This window comes from Lissotriton vulgaris, chromosome 10, assembly GCF_964263255.1.
Source record: "Lissotriton vulgaris chromosome 10, aLisVul1.2, whole genome shotgun sequence".
NCBI classification, from domain to species: domain Eukaryota; kingdom Metazoa; phylum Chordata; class Amphibia; order Caudata; family Salamandridae; genus Lissotriton; species Lissotriton vulgaris.
The window spans coordinates 260930733-260956786 of NC_141698.1; positions in this window are offsets into that span (position 1 = coordinate 260930733).

Sequence of the window (26054 nt, forward strand, 5' to 3'; positions counted from 1 at the left end):
ACGCTCGGAACAGGAGTGCCACCCCTCTATGTTTAGTAGATGCGGAGGATCTATAAATGAGCGGGAAATGCCTATGACGTAATCGGAGCTCATCTTTACGCGCCAGGTGGGTCTCTTGGAGCCCCACAATATCTAAGTGGTGATCGGATAGATATTTCCAAATTTTCTGGTGCTTCTGAGGGGAGTTGAGGCCCTTTACATTCCATGTCCCAATACTAAGCGGCATGGGAGACAATCAGAACCCACCGCTGCATGCACTACTCGACAACCTGCCCACCCCCCACACCCCCAAAGGCAGCCAAGCAGACCCCGAGCCCCATCTAGCACCAAGCCCCCTCTGATCACTACACTACTCCCGGATCTCGGGTGCCCAAGCCCGGCAACAGCTCCCACCCAGCAAGCAGTCCCTCCCAGAGGCCTGACAAGCAAGATCACAATCAACTCAGATGTAGAGAGAAAGAAGCATACTACACATTCACTCCGGACGCCACCACCTCCCAGTCCAACCTCCATCCGTTATCCAACCACCCCCCCCCGCAAAGGCCCCCAACGTCCCTCCCACCTCCCCCCCAAGACCAAAACCAAAACCAAAATCAAACAATTGTACTTAGCAGTCCCAGTGGATGGTAGTTCGTGGAAATCCTCCTGGGCCGGGGCCGGGGGACCATTGTTGGGACCCCAAGAGACCACGGACCGGGGTGTCTTCTCCAAAAGTACAATCAAGCCCACGGTACCTGAAGTCATGTGCCCCTCCGGCACCTACCAGCTGGCGGCTGAAAGATCAAGCAGCTCCTGAGCTTTGCTGGGAAGACGCCAAAGTCGCCGAGGCCACCGAAGCTACAGCACCCCCCTCTCTAGTAAGCTAGCTGAACGGTCAGGTCGCCTACTGTCCATATCCGGGCCCACTCTCTGCCATGAGGAGGAACGCCTACGCCTCCGCGGCGGCGAGCTGCCAGCTCCCTGTGAGGGGGTCACATCGTCCAGACCCAGAAGATCCTTTGCCACTTGAAGAGAGCGAATCTGCGCCAGCCTGTTCTCCCACCTAAAGATGATGCGGAAGGGATGACCCCACGAATAGGAAATGCCGCGTTCCCGGAGGAAGGCGGTCACTGGACGGAACTCCCGCCTTTTCTGAAGGGTCGAAGCTGCCAGGTCTTGATAGAGCTGCGGACGGTGCTCCCTAAATTGCAGAGATGAGATGGTCCGTGCCTTCAGTAAGATGCGTTCTTTAAGCTGGAAATCGTGAACACAGACTAATATGTCCGGGGGCGGCCCCGCCTCTCCCAGGAAGACCAACCCTATGTACTCTGTCCATTCTGATTTCCTGAACATCATCGTCGCCCCACACCTGCAGGAAAAGGGCCTGGACATATCCCCGCAGATCGCCCGCTTCTCCGTGTGGGTCTGGAGGTCCAAGTTTTGCTCCGTGAGCCGAATGATGTCTTGCTGTAACTGGTGGACAACGTTCGCCATACTTAAGTCTTGATCCTCCAAGGTAGCCACCCTCTCTCCAATACTGTCCACATCCCTCCGCACTTCACGGAGGTCCGACGCTAGCTGGGCACGAAGTTCCGATATATCTTCTTTAATGGAAGCAAAGAGCTCCGTCATAAAGGCCTTGGTTGCTGGGGCCTCATCGTCCGATTTCTTGGGCGATGCGCTGGGTCCAGGGGACGCCGGTTGCTGAGAATATTTCCCTGCGTCATCTTTCCCAGGCTTCCCTTTGCGTGATGCGGCGGACATCGTGGCACCGCCTAATCCGGATGCGCTGTTCCCCTAACTTCAGGCGGCGCGACTGGCACCCCAATGATCCGCCACCTCCTGTCGATGCCAAGTGCAGGTGCACCCCACGGTGCAGCGCTACCAATTCTTATATGCCAGTCCTCTCAGGGTGGGCCCACCAGCGTGGCAGCGCGACTCCACAATCCTTCATATGCAACCACAGTAGGGGGGCGCAGCGGACCCCCTGCGAGACCCTCCTGGGTGCCAGGCAGCTACATTTGTCGAGGCGGGTCAAGGCAGGGTGGTGGGAAGAGTCCGTGCGGCCACATAGTCTGCTTTGCTCTTAGGACCGGGCTGGAAGTGCCTGCTCTTCAACTCCAGCAGGCCTCGCACCAGCGTAGCCTCCCCGCACCATCCAACTCAATACAGCCTCCCCAGCAATTGGCAAGTCGAGGCTCAAAGTTCGGAGGCTCCCCCAGTCACTACTCCGCACCTGCCCCCGTCACTCTCTTTAGCAGCGCAGGAAGGTCGGGGCCCATCCGTGACGCAAGGCCGGGGATCACAGGCCTGTAGTTCTGAGGGTGCCACGGCCCTAGTTCCAGCCGTCGCTGGGTCCGGACACGTTGCTGGGTCCCACCTCACCTCCACGGGGGTCACCGCCACAGGGGGGAAGCCTCCCGGCATAGCAGTCTCACTGGAGCAGTCGGGGAAGAGCGGGAGGAGGGGGGGGGCTAGGTGCCGTCTCTCTGCCGGACCCCACCGGCCCGCACCGCTGGGGGACACGCAGTGGCCACGGCCCCCGACCCCAGCGTTGTCTCACCTCCCTAGATCCCCAACAGCAGTCCGGGCAGGCAACAAAGCTGGGGCCGCGAACGCCGGATCTGCCTCCGTTCCTCCTCAGGGTCCGCGCCGTGCAGCTGCGTCCGGGACAAGGAAGTCCAGCCCCTCCAACACGCAAGGCCGGGGATTACAGGGCCACGTGGCGTCGCCGCTCCAGAGACCTCATCTAGCTCTCCAAAACTCTCGCTCGTGGCACCGGAGCTGACCCCCACTCTTCAGGGAGCCGAATCAGTCCACGTGGGACCGTGGAGTATGCCGCTATTCGTGCTAGACAAGGCTAAGCTGGGCTCGGCGCCGGAGGGACTTTGAAAGACGTCTCACTCCGTCACCATCTTGGCCACGCCCTCCACTCGCCCCTTTTTATTACCAGGGTCATATGTCCATTGACGTCTGTGCTGGATGAGTGTGGGGTGAGTGTAAGCCAGCCCTCAGGGAATGGTTAGTGCTGGCAAAAAGTACAACAGTAATTATCGATCAAACACAGAGATTCAATCATAAAGGGTCTATGACTTGTGCTGCACTAAGGAAGGGGCACCAGATGTGAAATAATACACAAAAGATTCTATTGTAAAGGGTCCATGACTTGTGGTGCACTGAGGTCGGGGCAGCAGATCTGAAATCATACACAAAAGATTCTATCATAAAGGTCCATAAGTTGTGGTGCACTGAGGTAGGGCCATCAGAAGCATTCAGCGTGTGCACAGCCAGTGATGATGCATGGTCCAGGAGGGCCGCACTGGTAGCAATATCTCTTGCCTACTGGACTGCGTCATCTGCAATCGTGACTCAATCTGAATTGTGAGCCCTGCTGTCCGCAGCGTAGATCGAAGGCAGTAGTCAGCATACACATCGAGGAATGCTTTTTGTCACTTCCTCTTGACAAAATCCGAGGACATAGAGTACAATTCCTCTGCAATTAATAAATCAAGACTGAATTCAAATTCTGAGCTCTGCTGACTGCAGTGTAGGCGCATGGAACAAAAGATGAAATATGTATGCACTACATTGTCGAAATATGTTGGTTTCAGGGACGTTATAGTTAGTTGCCTACTGACTCTAAAATGAATGAATCAAGACTGAATTTCAATTGTGAGCCTTGCTGACAGCAGTTTAGGCTGGAGGCAGCAGTCAGCAAAGGCCCAGAGCCACGTGACGTTGACTTCAGCTGCACAGAGTTAGTGGCTCCTGAAGCATTCAGAGTGTGCACAGCCAGCAACGATGCGTGGTACAGGCGGGCTGCACTGGGAGCACTGGGAGCGTCGATTGCGCGCCGAAGGCGCGCCTAAGGCAAGCCCGTCTGCGCCCGTCCGCGACAGGCCGGGACTAGGGGCGCTCCACTCTGCCCCACTCATCACCTATACCCCGGACCTACTACGTAGCTACCAGGGTCCCTGGCCCATCTCGGCCACAACCAGCTCCCTCATCACCACTCTTGGCACAGCTCCCCCTACCCCTCTTTCTCACTCCCCTCCCACAGTCACTTCTTCTCCCACTAACCGTGGAACTGCTACTTTCCTTACCGCTAAAAACCTCACAGCTATCTACCTCAACACCCGATCTGCGGTCGCCCATGCGCACGAACTTTCGGTCCTCCTGGACCTTCACACCCCCGATCTCCTCTTCCTAACTGAGACCTGGTTCTGCGACGACACCCTCCCCGCACTTCTTTCCACCTTACCGGCCTCCTACTACGCCCTCAGGGCTGATCGTCCATCAGGTAGAGCCGGGGGCGGCGTGGCGGTCGTCGCAGGTACCGATCTCCCCTTTCAAATCCTATCCCTACCTACCATTGCTACTACTGAATTCCTAGTGATCCGCACACTCTCCACTTCTCCCCCCCTAACCTGCTTCCTCACTTACCGTCCCCCCCAGTCCCCCCTACAGTTCCTCCCCGACTTTCTGGAGGTCCTGGCCACTATTACTGTCAACAATTCTTCTATCTTACTCCTTGGCGACTTTAATTTCTGGCCTTCCGATCCTGCCGAATGTCCTTCATCAAAGGAATTCTCAGAAACCCTCCACTCTCTCAACTTTACATCCCATGTCCACTCCCCCACCCACACTAAAGGTCATCGGCTTGACCAGATCTGGTCCCTGAACTGCCCTGTGGAATCACTCTCTATCTCCCCTTGCCCTTGGTCTGACCATCACTTGATCTCCTTTCTCCTTCCCATTCTTCCCCCAGCTAAGCCCCTCCGACCCAAAAACACCTGGGTCCGATCATGGAGTTGTGTCAATCTTGAAAATTTCTCCTCCCTCCTGACTAATTCTCTTCCCTCTCTCCAGGGCCTCACCACTGCTTCCCAGGTTGATTCCATAAATCAATGGCTCACTCACAGCTGCGACTCTGTTGCCCCGCTCAAACGCATCACCTCCAAACGCGACAAAGACGCCAATCGGTGGTTTAATAATGAGCTTAAAACCACCAAATTAACTGTCCGTCGTGCGGAGCGGGCCTGGAGAAGAAACTGTTGCCCCACTTTGAAACTGGAATACACCAACATCCTGAGCCAGTATAAAAAAGCCATCCTGGAGGCCAAAACATCCTACTTCTCTTCCAAAATCCTAGCAGCAGAGAACCAGTCCAAAGAGATTTTTTCCATCGTCCACAACCTGGCGTTCTCGGACAGAACTACTCTCAAACCAGCCCCATCCGAAGATCTCTGTCTCTCTCTTAATGATTATTTTATTCATAAAATTACCACCATTAAGGCCAACATCCCCCCTCCCTCCCCATCTTTTGTTGATCCTCAATGTGCTCCCCCAAAAGGTGCACTAATCTCCTTTCCCCCTATCACTCGGGAAAGTCTGACCTCTGTAGTGCCACTGATCAAATCCGGCTCTCCGCTCGATCCCTGTCCTGCCCACATCCTCCGCCACGTCTTTGTCTCTTGCCCAGACCCTCCCCTCCACCTCCTCAACAGTTCCCTCTCTCAAGGCATAGTTCCCCACTCCATGAAATCCGCGGTCATTGTGCCCATTCTGAAGAAACCGGGGGCAGATCCTTCTGTCCCGGCCAATTTCCGCCCCATTTCCCTCCTACCTTTCCTGGCTAAGGTGCTCGAGCGCCATGTCACCTGCGCTCTGAGTTCCTTTGTGGAGAAACACGGTGCCCTTGCCCCCCGTCAAGCCGGTTTTCGCCCCGCACACTCTACGGAGTCTGTTGTTATGTCGGTCCTTGACACCCTCAGGGAGGGTATGGACACCAATCAGCACCAGGCGCTTGTGCTCCTCGATCTCTCAGCCGCTTTCGATACGGTGGACCACAACACCTTACTTTCCCGTATCGCGGCGGCGGGGATCGGGGGGAGTGCCCTGGTCTGGTTGTCCTCCTTCTTGAGTGACCGCACCCAGGCTGTCCGCCTGGGTGACTACACAGCGGACACCCGAAGAGTTCAGTGCGGGGTTCCCCAGGGTTCCTCTCTCTCTCCCCTCCTATTTAATCTGTATATTGCCCCTCTCATTTTCTCTCTTCAACAGATGGAGGTCACCGTATTTAATTATGCGGATGAATTCCAGCTGGTCTTCAATCTCTCTTCTCCTTCTGCTACACTTAACTTTCAAACTGTTATGCTTCATATCAGGGACTGGATGAACCACAACCACCTTAAACTCAACCCTGATAAAACAGAACTGGTGTTGACGGGTGGTTCATCCAGCCCCTGGTCCCCTCTCTTCTGGCCCCCTTCTCTTGGTCCTTCTCCTGTTCCCTCTCCCTCAGTCAAAACTTTAGGCATAAAACTCAACTCTCAACTCACCCTTCACTCCCACGTTAGCTCTGTGGTATCTTCTTCCTTTCTCTCACTGCGTACTATTCGCAGGGTGTCCCGATTCTTCACTTTCTCCGCACTTAAACTCATCATTTTGGCCATGGTGGTGTCCCGCCTGGACTACGGGAACGCCCTGTATGCCGGCATTCCTGCATACAGCCTGCGTCGCCTTCAACAAATACAGAACCAGGCGGCCCGCCTGGCCTTCAATCTCCCTAAATTCCACCACTCTACCCCTCTTTTGAAATCACTGCACTGGCTCCCCGTGCGAGCTAGAATTCAATTCAAGCTCGCATGCATTACTTTCCTGGCCCACTCCAGTTCGGCGCCAGCCTTCATCTCCTCTGAGATCGTCCCTTATGTCCCCACTAGGGCTCTACGATCCTCCACCCAGTCCCTCCTTACCATCCCACGCTTCCGGAGAAAGAAGTGGGGTGGATCTAAATTTGCTGTCCTCGCCCCTACCCTCTGGAATTCCCTTCCCCCTGAACTTCGCTCCATCCCCCTCTATTCACAATTCCGTAAAAGTCTCAAAACCCATCTTTTTACAAAATCCTTTGACTAATTGCCCATTTTTGACCTCCCTACCTCCACCCTCAGTCCCCGTTAGCTATAGCGCCAAGAAGCCGCTGGTATATGTGCGCTTAACAAGAACTTTTAAACTCAAACTCAAACTCAATGTCTTTTGCCTAATGAATTCTGCCTTAATAAGTCCACGTGTCATTGACTTGTGGTGCACTGAGTTAGTGGCACCTGAAGCAGTCAGTGTGTGCGCAGTGGGAGCAATGTCTCTTTCCTACTGGACTGCGTCATCTGCAATCGCGACTCGATCTGAATTGTGAGCCCTGCTGTCCGCAGTTTAGATCGAAGGCAGTAGTCTGTACAGATATAACTCTGTGGTGCTGTGCTGCTGGGTTCGCAGGGGGCCTGTGTCGAGGAGGCCTGCGGTCATGGTGGAGACCTTGTGGCAGGGTGAGGGCCTCCACCCTGGCAGACGCTTTGGCCTTCCCACAAGAGAACCATGCCCAGAACCCAAGCCTATTCATTCATACTCCTATGCTGGAGTGGCATACGTTGGCCAGCCCACTCCGCTTCCACTTCCAGGGGGGGACAACACAGCTACATGACCGAGATCTTCCCCTCTGCCTGAGGTAACATGGTTGCATCTATTGTCCGCAACACTACAAGTACCAGCAGTATATGTCCACATGGAGAGGTTTGTGCTCTGCATAGTGAGGTCTGTCCAGCACATCACCACTACACTTGGTATTGTGTGCATTATTACTAATGGGTGATTTGCATCCTTCACACATACTTGGTTGCCACATCTCCCAACATTCAGCTATTGTGTGGCTGAGGAACTATGCCATTTTTTGGAAGGTCCGCTATCCTGTTCTGCACTGCCTGGGTGTTAGTAGGGAGAGGGGTTGTCCTGGGGGTAGGTCCTGAGGGTTGTGGCAGTGGGTGTTGTGGCCTTCTTGTGTGTTGGAGGTGCATGATCAGTAGCTCTATGACATGTGTTGGTCTTCAGATGTGATTCTGGGCTGGGTTCTCTATCACACTGTAGGTAGTCATCCTGCTTAACACCAGTAAAAGGCCGATGTTAGATTCCTACTGCTAACGCTGCTTATCACCTGTTTTGGATCGCACCGCAGATTAGGCTGGATTCACTGGATGATGTCATCAGTGATGTCATTGGTGATGTCATTTGAGATGTCCTCATTGATATCATCAGTGATTTCACTGACCATGTCATGAGGGATGTCATCAGCAGTGCATTGCGGGGGCGCAAATTATAGTTAGCTCTACTAACTATAACGTTTGAATTTCTCTGGTTTTGTATGAGTAAAATATGCAACTAACTATAACGTCCCTGAAACCTATAGTTTTTCTGTGAATTCTAATGTTTTTTTTTAATGCTTATTTCTAACTATAACGTTCCTGAAACCTATGTTTTTTTAGTGAATATATATATATATATATATATATATATATATATATATACAGAGAGAGAGAGAGATAGAGCTATATGTAAGTATACATATATATATATATATATTCACTGAAAAAACCATAGGTTTCACACCAGTTATAGTTAGCTGGAAATTTTACTGATATAAAACCATTGAAATTCCCACGTTATAGTTAGTCGGACTCACTATAACTTGCGCGTGCAATGCACTGCTGATGACATCACATATTACATCACTCATGACATGGTCAGTGACATCACTCATGACATCACTGATGACATCTCAAATGACATCACTCATGACATCGTCCAGTGAATGTGTGTCTTTCTGAAAAATAAATATATTTTATATATGTATATGTTAAGGTCGATGGAAGAATAAATGTTTAAATAAGTGTCTAAATGGATGTTTTTTTAAAAAAAATTGATTGCTTAACTGGCTTATTAAGTGTATCTTAGTGAATACATATATTAGCGAGTAATGTTTAAATATTTAAATATATGTATCAGTGTTTTACTTTGTGTATAAGTGGCTGCATGGGTTGGTGAGTAGCTACATGTGTGTGTATATGGGTTATTAGATGCTTTTTTAGTATCAGTATGAGTGTCTGTATGGTTTGGTGGGGCTGTTATTTAGCACATAGATGCATCAATGACTGACTCACTGTTTGTATGTGTTTTGAAGACAGCATTTGTGTAGGATTGTATGGGTGGATGAGTGTGTATATGTGTGTGTTAGAGAGTGAATGCCTCTCTCACTAGTGTCTTTATGAGTAACTACATATGTTTTAATCTTGTATATATGAGAATTGATGTATATAAGTGAGTATATGTGAGAGTGAGAGATTGAAAGAGTTCCTGTTTAAATAAGTATGTGTTTCTATAAGTGATTGTTTAAGAGAGTAAGTATGTGCAAGTTTCCTTAGAAGTAATGTGCTAATGTGTGTATAGTTGTATATGCAAATAAATGGATGTTTATTAGTTTATTTGCATGTGTGAGTATATGTATGAGTAAGTTTTTGATGACTGTCGGTGTGTAACAGAATGAATAGGGGTATCACTACATATGATGAGTGAGTATATGTATGAGTGAATACATAAAACTGTTGGTGAATGTGTAAATTTGTATATAGATGGTGAAATTACTGAATTGGTTGTTGTAACTGGTATGGGTATATCCACTTTTTTTTTTAATGTTAGTTTCTATTTTTGAATATGTGTTTCAAAGGTTACTTTACAGTGAAAGGAGGTCTGTCACTGTGTCACAAGGATGTTGTCATCAGTGATGTCATGAGTGATGTCACTGACCATGTCATGAGTGATGTAATATGTGATGTCATCAGCAGTGCATTGCACGCGCAAGTTATAGTGAGTCCGACTAACTATAACGTGGGAATTTCAATGGTTTTATATCAGTAAAATTTCCAGCTAACTATAACTGGTGTGAAACCTATGGTTTTTTCAGTGAATTTAATAGGTTTTTTAAATGCTAATTCCTAACTATAACTGGTGTGAAACCTATGGTTTTTTCAGTGAATTTCATAGGTTTTTTTAATGCTAATTCCTAACTATAACTGGTGTGAAACCTATGGTTTTTTCAGTGAATTTCATAGGTTTTTTTTAATGCTAATTCCTAACTATAACTGGTGTGAAACCTATGGTTTTTTCAGTGAATTTCATAGGTTTTTTTAATGCTAATTCCTAACTTTTTATACAGACTCATACCTATGTGTTTTTTAGTGAATTGCTAAAGTATGTTTTTGTAAAAATGAACACTATAATGTATATTGAGATAATATTTTTAATTTAAAATATTTTTTTTTATATTTCACTTTGGTGCGCTTTCGGTGCGCGCACCGGTGCGCGTACCGTCAGCGCACTTATAAAAAAAAAGAAAAAAAAAATAATGAAGGAGGGACTGTGTAATAGATAGTAAGACAGATAAAAAGTGTAAAAGGAAGTAACTAAGAAAAGAAAAATGAATAAGAGAGCAAAAGAAAGAAGAAATAGGAAGAACACTAAAGCAGAGGTTAAGGGAGAATATAAATGGATATTGAAAGTAAAAAGAAGGACAGTTAAGTATGAGAATGACAGGTAGTGACGGAATCAGAGGAAAAGAATAGCAGTGATTGAGGGAAAGTAAATATCAGTGAATATAAGTAAAGAGGGGTGAAAGAGGGTACATATAAGTGAATAAGGGCAACACATGGGGAGTAATAGAGAGAAAGAAGAGAGAGAGTAAAAGAAAGACAAAAGGAAGAACTAACTGAACTACAGTATAATGAGTGTAAAAGAAAAAAAAAGGAGAAAGAGAAAGAGGGTTAGGACACTAAAGCAGTGGTACTGTGAGAATATAGAAAAGATAAAAAGTGGTGGAAGGAACTGAGGAAATGCAGATAGTCCCTATTAGATTAAGAAGTTGTGAATGAAGTGCAGTAAAGAAACAGCGATGAAAAAAGAGTGTAAATTAGTAAAGAGAGGTAAATAAGGGTGAAAAAGAAAATGAGTGCATAACAATGTGAACACAATATAAATTACATAATGCAAACTACACAATAACTTCTACAATATGTTACATTATTTATTTTTGCTGTTTTCAGAATATATTGAATTCCACTTAAATTAGTGAGTTCAAAGTCTTCATCATATAACAGCGGGAAAAAAAAAACACAATCTAAAAGATTGTGTTTAAAAAAACCCTTTCAAACATACATCTCATATATGTACACTAATCTTTGATTCACTTACTTTTCCATGAGGCCAAGTAGAAGATAGTGAAGGTCCTTTTGGTAGAAAAAAAGTCTGCTGTTCCTTATAAGTTCCATTTCATCGACTTCCTATGAAAAAAGATCTAAAAACATCATACCATACACAATCCTCACGGCCAATTTGTGTCTGATATATCGGTATTTTTTACTTTGAGATCCACTTAAAGTATCTACATGAGATAAATAATTTAAAATATTAGATTAACTAACTAACTAACTAACTTTTATTAACTATTCCCGTCTTCAAAGGCCAATTCCCTTTACTAAAACTTTGGTTTTAAAAACACTAGATAAGAATTTGTAGAGTCATAAGGCAAACGTTGTTTATAAGTTAAATGAGAATCATTGCAGTAACTCCATCCATTTTCAGATTTTAAGTAGCATGTATAATGTCCTGAGGTGGTCGAAGGTCCATCATGATAAATAATAGCTTCAGTTGTAAAGGTCCTTCCAGAAATTGATAACTGAGAAGCCACAAAATTTTTGATAGAAGTTGTCAATTTAGTTCCATCAGGTCTACATCGTTGCAAAACTAAAATGATATACTGCCCATACCTTTGTATAAATAATGTGGACAGCATTGTACAGTTACATTGGGTACACACCATATTATGATCTGCTGCTTTAACTAGATTTTTAAAAGACACTGATTTACAGTCTGGTAAAGTCAAATATATAAATCTTTCAGTGTCTATTCTAGTAGTACTTGATAAACTACAATTGTGGCAGTCATGCTGCCATTGATAAGAAAGACTGAAAAGATTATCTACATCTACTCCTTCATCTTCCAAAACACCAAACATATACATTAAAAATTCGTGACAATCCTGCTGAATGTTTTGTGAAAATTTATCTTGACCAGAACACAAATCTAAAATATTTCGAATTTCCGTTACACTTTCTATTTGTGGTGTACCACTGCTACATTTCTGAAACACAGAATTCAATAAACCACACAATCTTTGATCCCGATTTTCAACAATCTGTTCTTGTAAACTTTTAAGAAAAAAAACAACATTAACCACTACATTAGCATAGCAGTTGACACCAGAACTATTTTCAAACTGAAATCCAACAACATTTTCTCCACAATTCTTTTTCTTCCTGTTTTCAATTATAGTTTTCTCTACTTTTTGTCTTTTTGCAACTACCTCACTACAATTATCCTCATTTCTTCTTTTTCGGCCTACCACACGTTTTTCAAACAGAGGATATTGAGGCAAATGTGGAGCATACTCTCTTCTTAACCTATTGTATTCTTTAACACAATCTAGATCGGCAGAAATCTTTGTCTCATCACACGCAATCAAGTACAATCCTGATAAAGTTCTGACTCGAGATAATGCCACATATGCCATACCCTCTTTAAACACAGATCTTCCAATGTTCACCAATGCACTATCTACACTTAAACCTTGAGATTTATGAATTGTCACCGCATACGCTAAACAAACAGGAAACTGTTTTCGGCGAACATATAAGTCTTTTACAAGTAAAAATCTAGCAGAACAACGACTTATTTGTTGTACTTCTTCAATGCCATCAAATTTTATTTTTAAAAATTCAATTCCATCTCTATTTCTGTAATTCACAAAATCAACAACATAACCCATTGCTCCATTTACCAGACCGCTTTCAACATTTAAATTCCTTCTCAAAATGATACGACAATTTAAACACACATTCAGAGTCTTTTCAAAACCAGCTGTTTTTGAAATACTTTTCTCCAATGAATGCAATTTAGTTTTCAAATTTTCTGACAAAACAATTGTTGCACCCATATGCTCTATTTTATCTATTGCTTCCAGTTTCACAATCTCTTCATTTTCTAAGTCTAACATTTTTTGATTGAAGATGGAACATTCTTGCAGAGTTGGCATCAAACATATCCCAGATTTCTTCTCAGTCATTTTTTTAAAAATATTCTCTGGAAGAATGTTTTCATTTGCATACAAATTTGAAATTAATCGACTATGCAAAGCTTTTTTCCCTTTCTCAGTCATTTTTCCAATTCTTACATCTTGTAGAATATTTTTATAATCTTCATCCTTGGCCTGTCGCATATTTTGAAGCAGTTCAGCATATTTAAAATTTAGCCATATATTAACATTTCCAATGCTTCCAAGGGACTTCCTGGTATCTTCATGCGTGAGCATTTTAAACACTGGTTGTCCTTTTACTGGAGTCAACTGCAATAGATCTCCAAAAACAATAATGTGTTTTCCTCCAAATAACACATCATAGTCTGTTTTAAGAATTTCTTGCATTCTCAAATGCACAAAAGCAAGCATTAGATTTGAGACCATGCTTACTTCATCTATGATAAGAAGTTTCATTTTCTTCAAGACTCTTGAAACTTCAGAACACGCATCTCCAGATAGCTTGTTGTAATGCAATTTATTATCATGTTCAACTGGCAGCATCAATAAACGATGTAGAGTAATCCCTTTAATGTTATGTGCTGCCAGACCAGTTGGAGCAGTTACAACACAAGACAGTGGTGAATCAGTCCTTTTCTGCAGATAACTTGCAACGGCTTTAATTAGAAAACTTTTTCCTGTCCCCGCTTCTCCACTTACATACAGTCGGACAGGGTCAAATAATATACATGAGCACTCTTTTTTCTCATGTCTGAATCCATGTTCAATCTGCTCTGTGACTTCATCATATATCTTTTTCTGCTCAATGTTTAGTTGCGTTACCAAATCTTCTAAGTTAACTCCATCCTCTTGAGCTTGTTCCATAGCTCTTTCCACCTCATCCATGGCAGTGGCAGCTTCATTTTGGATAATTGGTCCTCCTAGTGGATCCTGGCTCAATGAAGTAGAACTCTGACTATCTTGAGAACTGTTTCTAGCTATCTCTTCAGCAATTGTGGTTTCTTGCTCCATTTCTTCATTCAACATTTGCAGATAATTTAGAAAAATAGGACATTCTATGGTATCCTTAGTTGCATTAAAAGAGTCTTCATAACAGAGAAAATCTCCAAGTAGTTCCTCTTCTGTACGCCATGGCTTAAAGAGTTGCAAAAGAGCTAAATAGTAAAATTCTCTTTTGTCTGGAACTTCACAACTCAATTTTCGATGATTAATCAAATGGCCTTTTTTCTGCTTCACTAGACATCCTTCATAGCCAATGAGTGCATATTTTCCATTATTGATATCTTCTGTGATGTTCCTCTTATAACTGTAGTTTTGAAGAACTTCATACAAACATGTGTTCTCAAGGTGAGTACTTCTATTTGGATAGTATGTATCCAACATATTTGTCTTCAAAATATCTGTACTGTTTGGTTCTTTTTCCGCCAAATGTTCAATTTCTTGTACAGATTTCAAAACTCGGTTTCGTGTTGCAGCAAGACCAAGACTCACCCAAATGATTGTTCTTGATTTGGCATAGAGACTTGCTGATGATAACCGATCAGAACATTCATATGCTCCAATTTCTCGATGCGTCAACATCTTCAGACTGAAACTGTATAATTTCTTGCTTAGACTCTTTTCATGTGAAATGTCCTCCCACATTTCCTTCAGTTCTGTCTTTTCTTTTTTGGTGATGTAAGATGTCACATATCGAGCCACAGCAATAGAGTTGTCAGCAACGAACTGAATATCCATGTTAGCATTCCACATGGACAAAATCACTGGGTTGTAATCGTTGATGTACTTAGATTCTTCATTTCTTTTCAAATTATATGTGTTTTTGGGAGATTTTCTCGTCACAGTATGTCGTAGAGATGACATCAAATTATTTACTCTTCCCTTAGAAATCACTGGTCGAGGAAATGCAAAACGACATTTCGTGTAGTACTTTTCCTTGTTTTTAAATTTTCGACGACAATACTTTCCACAACGATGAGATTGAAAACGTAAAACTTGTTGCCTTAAATTGTTTTCTTCAGTAGATTTTGGAACAGCACATGTTGAATACTCTTCAATGAAACTCATCACTGTTTCATCTGAATCTGATCCAAATTTGGGTGCATCTTTAATCCACAACAACATATGTATATGAGGAGCACCTCTCGCTTGATATTCCTTCCTCCAAAAGAAATCCAAAACCTCTCCAAGGGGAGGATTTTTTTTGTTGGTAATAAAAGACATCATAGCTTCAAATCTATGATTAAAATATCTGCAAACATTCACTGGATCTAAAGAACACAGTTCTCCTGGTGTTTTCAATTCTATATTTGGTATGTTTTCATTTGCCTCTCGTAGAAATTGAAGTAAATCGTCCCATGCATACTCAGCACAGCTAAGAGTGAGGAACCATGTAGGAGTTCCTAAGTTTCTTAGCATACATTTCAATTCTCCATGACGACGAAACCAATACTCGTTGGTTCCACGTTGACATGCCATGAGATTGATTAGCTGAGATTCCAAAATACTGTCTTGCAGATTAACTTTCTCCATAAAGTCCCTTGCACAAACATTTTGCAAATGAGGTCCACTTTTTAATATATGATTAACTGCATAAGAAAGCCCAGACAAATCACTTTCAAACAGTAGATGAAATAAATATGGAATGCATTGACGAAACCTTGGATCTTCTGCATATAATCTTAGAGTCCGGTATTCAGCTGCAGGAATTTGAACTGGTCGATCATCATATCGTCCACCACAACCTGTTGGAAATAATTGTGGAAAACAACGAGCTTCCAAACTTTCTTCCCATACACTAATGGGACTTCCTTTTGCTGCCTTCATTTGAAACAAGTCAATTGCATTTCCCATTACTTCTTTGGAATGCAAAGGATGAACAGTATAATGTTCATATATTTCTTCAGTTCTAGACACATCAACTTTTTCAATTTGACCAACTGAAGAATCACTATCTTCTTCTGTAGCTGTTTCCTCTACTCCAACACTTACATTTTTGTAGTACTCATTGTTTTTAACTAAATACAACGTTGCCTTCTTGACTTTTTTAACATCCACTAAATCTTGCCAAATTTTCTTACTCTTTGTTGGAACCCCATTAACTAGAATAACTAAAGGATCTTCTTCTACTCTTTCTACACCAATTGTATTAATATTTTTCTTTACATCTAGAGGCAAATAAACAACTCTTCCCTTTAATCCTCTCAGTAAATCTGATGGAGGCAATTTCCCTGTCTTAGGCTCCATGCGTACAATAGCCTGAAAAGGATGGACACATTGAATCAAAATAGATTCATAAGTATTTAGATCCATCAATTCAGAAGGAATATCTATCAACTGAAGATTATTATAAACTGCTCTTGCAGGCATTCTATTTTCATTTAATTTTTTCAAACAATAAGTGCAAATACGCTGATCCAAACTCAAATCAAAAGAATTCTCCACCAACAAATAACTTACAAAATCCTCCCATTCACTATTATTTTCCAATTCACTTTTTGCATATAAATCAACTAACCTAGTCTGAATTTTATAATGAGTCCGTCGACAACACACACAAGTTAAATTAGGCCTCTCACTTGATTTCACCTTAAACTTGATAATTTCCTCATCAAACTTTTCAATACTTGAAATTTGTCCATTATCTTCTGCATTACCATCCATTACTATATCTATTTCTACACTGTCCTCTTTGTTCCCAAAATAACAAAACTCAATTTCTTCACAAATAGTCTTCACATCCACTTCAGATCCATGCAAAAGAGCACTATTTAACTGTTTAAGCTTAAGTGCAGGACTTTTTGCATAATACAACTTCCTCACTAATTTCCTTACGTTATTATGATGCACTGCTAACATCCTAAAATGATGAAAAACACTCCGACAAACTTTTCTAGAAAGACATGCTAGTGAATGCCCTTGCAAACCTGTGCTTTCTCTCACTCTGCAAGGATCTAACTCTTGCAGGATCTTCATTTTTTGTTTGAGACTTTTTTTACTATATGTACGTAAGAAATTTCGAAGCAAATCAATTGATTCCTGTCGCACACTACAAATACTACTGCATTTCCATGTGTACACTGGACCCTTAGTACGTCTCCCTAAAACTTCATCAGCTAACACCTCTTCTGCATCTCTAGATACAAGTTTCTCTTTTTCCATCACACAACTATCTTTCACCTCATATGCACGACCACTGGTGTCAACTGCATGCACCAAATCATTTTCCTGAAAGTAACTCTCCTCATTAAAAAAAGGCTCAGAACTTGAACTATGCATCCATTCACCAGAAAATACTTCACAAAAATTACTCCGATTAATAATTCTTTTCCATCTACTGTTCGATTTGAAAACATCCATTGCCTTATTAAGTATCCTAATTCTATTGATTATTAAAATAAATAATTTTTTCTTAACTTCAAAAGCCTGATCAACAATCTTTTCTACACTTTTCTTTTTCTTGTAAAAAGCAGCTTTTAGTTTACTTTTCTTTTCATTTTTTAGCAAATTTAAAACTACCCTATTGCGAAACATTCGCCTACGAATGTCCCTAAAAACATTTACCCTTCTATTGCTAACCATTCTCTTCTCTCCTGGTCCAATGGAAACATTTTTTGTGGGCTTCTCTTTCCTTTTTAGATTTGTTGACTTTTTCTGTATATTCACATTAGCAATTTCATTTTTTTTCCTACGACATATGTTGCGAAGAAAAGACTTAATTGGCTTACCAGAAGCTTTTCTGGTGTTTTTTGAAGTAGTTGTTGAAGAGGATTCCATAAACTCTGTTGTTGATGTTCTCCTTTTCCGTATGGTATTTTTGATATTTCTTTGCCTTGAAGGCATTTTTGCTTCCTTTTCAGAAGTTGATTTGAATCTGTTGTTCTGTTAAAAAAACACATGAAAGACCACTATTAGCAAACAACAAAGTAATGTTAAAAAGCAAACAATATAAACAATAAATTGCAACATATTTAAGTTTATACAATAGCAACTCATGGCTTTATTTTTAAAGGCCTTGCGCCACCAGTGCATCACTTATTACCCATGTTTAAAGTCAAGCATCAGCTGCACATGGCATTCATAAATAAGGGCCAAATACATATACCAATCAATTGCACCCAAAAATCGATTTTTCAATAACATGTAAGAAACACTGCGCAAAACCTAAGTACAACCACTCAATATCATCAAACAAAGTCAGGGTCTGATTTATAAAGGCCTTGCGCCACCAGTGCATAACTTATTACCCATGTTTAAAGTTTTGCATCGGCTGCACATGGCAATCATAAATAAGGGCCAAATACATATACCAATCAATTGCACCCAAAAATCGATTTTTGAATAACATGTAAGAAACACTGCGCAGAACCTATGTACAACCAATCAATATCATCAAACAAAGTCAGGGCCTTATTTATGAAAGCCTTGCGCCACCAGTGCGTCACTTATTACCCATGTTTAAAGTCATGCATCAGTTGCACATGGCAATCATAAATAAGGGCCAAATACATATACCAATCAATTGCACCCCAAAATCGATTTTTCAATAACATGTAAGAAACACGGCGCAGAACCTAAGTACAACCACTCAATATCATCAAACAAAGTCAGGGCCTTATTTATGAAAGCCTTGCGCCACCAGTGCGTCACGTATTACCCATGTTTAAAGTCATGCATCAGCTGCACATGGCAATCATAAATAAGGGCCAAATACATATACCAATCAATTGCACCCAAAAATCGATTTTTGAATAACATGTAAGAAACACTGCGCAGAACCTATGTACAACCAATCAATATCATCAAACAAAGTCAGGGCCTTATTTATGAAAGCCTTGCGCCACCAGTGCGTCACTTATTACCCATGTTTAAAGTCATGCATCAGCTGCACATGGCAATCATAAATAAGGGCCAAATACATATACCAATCAATTGCACCCAAAAATCGATTTTTCAATAACATGTAAGAAACACGGCGCAGAACCTAAGTACAACCACTCAATATCATCAAACAAAGTCAGGGCCTTATTTATGAAAGCCTTGCGCCACCAGTGGGTCACTTATTACCCATGTTTAAAGTCATGCATCAGTTGCACATGGCAATCATAAATAAGGGCCAAATACATATACCAATCAATTGCACCCAAAAATCGATTTTTCAATAACATGTAAGAAACACGGCGCAGAACCTAAGTACAACCACTCAATATCATCAAACAAAGTCAGGGCCTTATTTATGAAAGCCTTGCGCCACCAGTGCGTCACTTATTACCCATGTTTAAAGTCATGCATCAGTTGCACATGGCAATCATAAATAAGGGCAAAATACATATACCAATCAATTGCACCCAAAAATCGATTTTTCAATAACATGTAAGAAACACGGCGCAGAACCTAAGTACAACCACTCAATATCATCAAACAAAGTCAGGGCCTTATTTATGAAAGCCTTGCGCCACCAGTGCGTCACTTATTACCCATGTTTAAAGTCATGCATCAGTTGCACATGGCAATCATAAATAAGGGCAAAATACATATACCAATCAATTGCACCCAAAAATCGATTTTTGAATAACATGTAAGAAACACTGCGCAGAACCTATGTACAACCAATCAATATCATCAAACAAAGTCAGGGCCTTATTTATGAAAGCCTTGTGCCACCAGTGCGTCACGTATTACCCATGTTTAAAGTCATGCATCAGCTGCACATGGCAATCATAAATAAGGGCCAAATACATATACCAATCAATTGCACCCAAAAATCGATTTTTGAATAACATGTAAGAAACACTGCGCAGAACCTATGTACAACCAATCAATATCATCAAACAAAGTCAGGGCCTTATTTATGAAAGCCTTCCGCCACCAGTGCGTCACTTATTACCCATGTTTAAAGTCATGCATCAGCTGCACATGGGAATCATAAATAAGGGCCAAATACATATACCAATCAATTGCACCCAAAAATCGATTTTTGAATAACATGTAAGAAACACTGCGCAGAACCTAAGTACAACCACTCAATATCATCAAACAAAGTCAGGGCCTTATTTATGAAAGCCTTGCGCCACCAGTGCGTCACTTATTACCCATGTTTAAAGTCATGCATCAGCTGCACATGGCAATCATAAATAAGGGCCAAATACATATACCAATCAATTGCACCCAAAAATCGATTTTTCAATAACATGTAAGAAACACTGCGCAGAACCTAAGTACAACCACTCAATATCATCAAACAAAGTCAGGGCCTTATTTATGAAAGCCTTGCGCCACCAGTGCGTCACTTATTACCCATGTTTAAAGTCATGCATCAGCTGCACATGGCAATCATAAATAAGGGCCAAATACATATACCAATCAATTGCACCCAAAAATCGATTTTTGAATAACATGTAAGAAACACTGCGCAGAACCTATGTACAACCAATCAATATCATCAAACAAAGTCAGGGCCTTATTTATGAAAGCCTTGCGCCACCAGTGCGTCACGTATTACCCATGTTTAAAGTCATGCATCAGCTGCACATGGCAATCATAAATAAGGGCCAAATACATATACCAATCAATTGCACCCAAAAATCGATTTTTGAATAACATGTAAGAAACACTGCGCAGAACCTATGTACAACCAATCAATATCATCAAACAAAGTCAGGGCCTTATTTATGAAAGCCTTGCGCCACCAGTGCGTCACTTATTACCCATGTTTAAAGTCATGCATCAGCTGCACATGGCAATCATAAATAAGGGCCAAATACATATACCAATCAATTGCACCCAAAAATCGATTTTTCAATAACATGTAAGGAACACTGCACAGAACCTATGTACAACCAATCAATATCATCAAACAAAGTCAGGGCCTCATTTATAAAGGCCTGGCGCCACCAGTGCATCACTTATTACCCATGTTTAAAGTCATGCATCAGCTGCACATGGCAATCATAAATAAGGGCCAAATAAAAATACCATTCATTTGCACCCAAAATCGATTTTTCAATAACATGTAAGAAACACTGCGCAGAACCTAAGTACAACCACTCAATATCATCAAACAAAGTCAGGGCCTTATTTATGAAAGCCTTGCGCCACCAGTGCGTCACTTATTACCCATGTTTAAAGTCATGCATCAGCTGCACATGGCAATCATAAATAAGGGCCAAATACATATACCAATCAATTGCACCCAAAAATCGATTTTTGAATAACATGTAAGAAACACTGTGCAGAACCTATGTACAACCAATCAATATCATCAAACAAAGTCAGGGCCTTATTTATGAAAGCCTTGCGCCACCAGTGCGTCACTTATTACCCATGTTTAAAGTCATGCATCAGCTGCACATGGCATTCATAAATAAGGGCCAAATACATATACCAATCAATTGCACCCAAAAATCGATTTTTGAATAACATGTAAGGAACACTGCACAGAACCTAAGTACAACCACTCAATATCATCAAACAAAGTCAGGGCCTTATTTATGAAAGCCTTGCGCCACCAGTGCGTCACTTATTACCCATGTTTAAAGTCATGCATCAGTTGCACATGGCAATCATAAATAAGGGCAAAATACATATACCAATCAATTGCACCCAAAAATCGATTTTTCAATAACATGTAAGAAACACGGCGCAGAACCTAAGTACAACCACTCAATATCATCAAACAAAGTCAGGGCCTTATTTATGAAAGCCTTGCGCCACCAGTGCGTCACTTATTACCCATGTTTAAAGTCATGCATCAGTTGCACATGGCAATCATAAATAAGGGCAAAATACATATACCAATCAATTGCACCCAAAAATCGATTTTTGAATAACATGTAAGAAACACTGCGCAGAACCTATGTACAACCAATCAATATCATCAAACAAAGTCAGGGCCTTATTTATGAAAGCCTTGTGCCACCAGTGCGTCACGTATTACCCATGTTTAAAGTCATGCATCAGCTGCACATGGCAATCATAAATAAGGGCCAAATACATATACCAATCAATTGCACCCAAAAATCGATTTTTGAATAACATGTAAGAAACACTGCGCAGAACCTATGTACAACCAATCAATATCATCAAACAAAGTCAGGGCCTTATTTATGAAAGCCTTCCGCCACCAGTGCGTCACTTATTACCCATGTTTAAAGTCATGCATCAGCTGCACATGGGAATCATAAATAAGGGCCAAATACATATACCAATCAATTGCACCCAAAAATCGATTTTTGAATAACATGTAAGAAACACTGCGCAGAACCTAAGTACAACCACTCAATATCATCAAACAAAGTCAGGGCCTTATTTATGAAAGCCTTGCGCCACCAGTGCGTCACTTATTACCCATGTTTAAAGTCATGCATCAGCTGCACATGGCAATCATAAATAAGGGCCAAATACATATACCAATCAATTGCACCCAAAAATCGATTTTTCAATAACATGTAAGAAACACTGCGCAGAACCTAAGTACAACCACTCAATATCATCAAACAAAGTCAGGGCCTTATTTATGAAAGCCTTGCGCCACCAGTGCGTCACTTATTACCCATGTTTAAAGTCATGCATCAGCTGCACATGGCAATCATAAATAAGGGCCAAATACATATACCAATCAATTGCACCCAAAAATCGATTTTTGAATAACATGTAAGAAACACTGCGCAGAACCTATGTACAACCAATCAATATCATCAAACAAAGTCAGGGCCTTATTTATGAAAGCCTTGCGCCACCAGTGCGTCACGTATTACCCATGTTTAAAGTCATGCATCAGCTGCACATGGCAATCATAAATAAGGGCCAAATACATATACCAATCAATTGCACCCAAAAATCGATTTTTGAATAACATGTAAGAAACACTGCGCAGAACCTATGTACAACCAATCAATATCATCAAACAAAGTCAGGGCCTTATTTATGAAAGCCTTGCGCCACCAGTGCGTCACTTATTACCCATGTTTAAAGTCATGCATCAGCTGCACATGGCAATCATAAATAAGGGCCAAATACATATACCAATCAATTGCACCCAAAAATCGATTTTTCAATAACATGTAAGGAACACTGCACAGAACCTATGTACAACCAATCAATATCATCAAACAAAGTCAGGGCCTCATTTATAAAGGCCTGGCGCCACCAGTGCATCACTTATTACCCATGTTTAAAGTCATGCATCAGCTGCACATGGCAATCATAAATAAGGGCCAAATAAAAATACCATTCATTTGCACCCAAAATCGATTTTTCAATAACATGTAAGAAACACTGCGCAGAACCTAAGTACAACCACTCAATATCATCAAACAAAGTCAGGGCCTTATTTATGAAAGCCTTGCGCCACCAGTGCGTCACTTATTACCCATGTTTAAAGTCATGCATCAGCTGCACATGGCAATCATAAATAAGGGCCAAATACATATACCAATCAATTGCACCCAAAAATCGATTTTTGAATAACATGTAAGAAACACTGTGCAGAACCTATGTACAACCAATCAATATCATCAAACAAAGTCAGGGCCTTATTTATGAAAGCCTTGCGCCACCAGTGCGTCACTTATTACCCATGTTTAAAGTCATGCATCAGCTGCACATGGCATTCATAAATAAGGGCCAAATACATATACCAATCAATTGCACCCAAAAATCGATTTTTGAATAACATGTAAGGAACACTGCACAGAACCTAAGTACAACCACTCAATATCATCAAACAAAGTCAGGGCCTTATTTATGAAAGCCTTGCGCCACCAGTGCGTCACTTATTACCCATGTTTAAAGTCATGCATCAGCTGCACATGGCATTCATAAATAAGGGCCAAATACATATACCAATCAATTGCACCCAAAAATCGATTTTTGAATAACATGTAAGGAACACTGCACAGAACCTAAGTACAACCACTCAATATCATCAAACAAAGTCAGGGCCTCATTTATAAAGGCCTGGCGCCACCAGTGCATCACTTATTACCCATGTTTAAAGTGATGCATCAACTGCACATGGCAATCATAAAAAAGGCCAAATAAAAATACCATTCATTTGCACCCAAAATCGATTTTTAAATAACATGTAAAAAACACTGCGCAGGACTTATATACTAACATACAATTTCACTTCTAAAACAAAACTATCTGCTTCCAAATATTCTCCATAGAGCAAATAAATCTCTATCTAAATTAAATGAATTATTACTTACCTTTACAAATGCTTTTGGAGATTGAAAACAGTGTCAGACACACACACCAATTTTTCTTTAGCAGAGGAAAAGGTGTGCTCTCAATACACTGAAACCAAGACTGGCATAGAAAATCTCTATCTTTGTACACATATGCCTTAATTCAACCAATGAAAACTCTTCCCTCACTATTTTCAAACCAACACCCATCCCCCTCTCAAACCTTTCTATCTGTTACCATAGCAACTCCCTCCTAACTGAACTGTAAGGTTCAAAAGTTTATCTTACAATGTTGCAAATTAACTCAGCAAGGATGTTTGACCTGTCAATACAGCAGCCTATACAGGGTATTTTTGCTTTTGGTGACTTTTTTTAAACCATTCAAATTGCTTCTTTCACACAACATAACCATACACCCTAACTTTCAGTTTTCAACTATCTGAATCCACCAATCATTGCTTGTGATTCAAGAGCACCGAAACTCCACAATTATTTTTTTGTGAACTCCTACTGTTCCAACTGCCATTTCATTCCCACACTTCATCTGACTGGACCAGAACCTTCTCACATCATGTACTCTGTTTGGATTATTGGACATAGCTACATCCACTGGGCTCAAAGGTATGCAGCTAGCAGAAATTTTCATAACCTTGATTTATCAAATGTGGAAATCAAGTGGATTGGCCACAGAGGATTAAAATGTCACCAATTGATACCATTGGTGAAAACCTTTTTGCATCTGCCAGAACCTGACCTTATAATTGTGCACTGTGGTGGAAACGATCTAGGCACATTAACTGGGGTAGGTCTGGAAATGCTATTAAAGGACACCTTTCATCAATTGATGATACTTTTTCCCCACACTGCCTTGGTATATTCCAATATATGCCAAAGACAGAAATGGAACTGGTCCAACCAATTTGGTCCACAATTTGAGAAAGCACGGAAACATGTAAATAAATCTGTTTCTGCTTACATGAGAGACTATGGAATGGGTTCATTATACAATAATAACTTGCGTTACAACATGCAAGACATCTACAGAGGAGATGGAGTGCACTTCTCAGATGAGGGGAATAGAATATTCCTCCTTAATTTAAGAATGTGTATTGGAACCTACTTGTAGGTACCTAAATCAACCACAGAACCCAAAAGCTCTTTTCAGAGCTACCCTAACTCTGATCATTCAAAGCGTTTATTTTTTTCTAACTTTTTTCACTATTTTTCACCAAAGTACGCTTTCGGGTACGCTTAAAGGTGCGCGCACCAGGCGCTACCCCCGTGGAAAATTAAAATTTTTTTTTTTTTTTTTTACGTTTATGAGCCTCCTAAGGCCCCCTCAGAAAACCTAGAGGGTCAAGAAGTCTCTACAGTGCCCCCTTCTACCCATACCGAACATTGTTTACCCTCCATCTTGTGTCTTGATTGTACCGAAACACAAAATGGAGGACTCCCGTAACGCTGCCGGTGCGCGTAAAGGAGCGCGCACCGGTAAGCGCTCGATAAAAAAAGGTGGGAAAGCAATTTACAAAAAAACCACTGGAGACACTTTCATCAAATATAGAATAGGCCCTACTACATAGCAGTCCCTACCATTTGCCCAAATTTGGTGAAATTCCATTGAGACATTTAGGCTACAGGCCTGTCTAAATATCCTGAGGTAAATTACATGACAAAAACACACTTGTAATGTTAGAATTTACAACCAATTAAAAAGTATCTCTCATTTTCTACGATTATTTCCTGACGTTTGATTGGTTAAGTACAAGAATATATATAAAAGAAGAGAGGGAAACACAGCCATTTTGACTACTGCTTCCTGAAGTACACTTGAAAACAAATTTCACTGACAACTTCAACTAATTTCTCTAAGGTAACTTCTAATTATGGAAGTATATTGTACACTTTAAGTT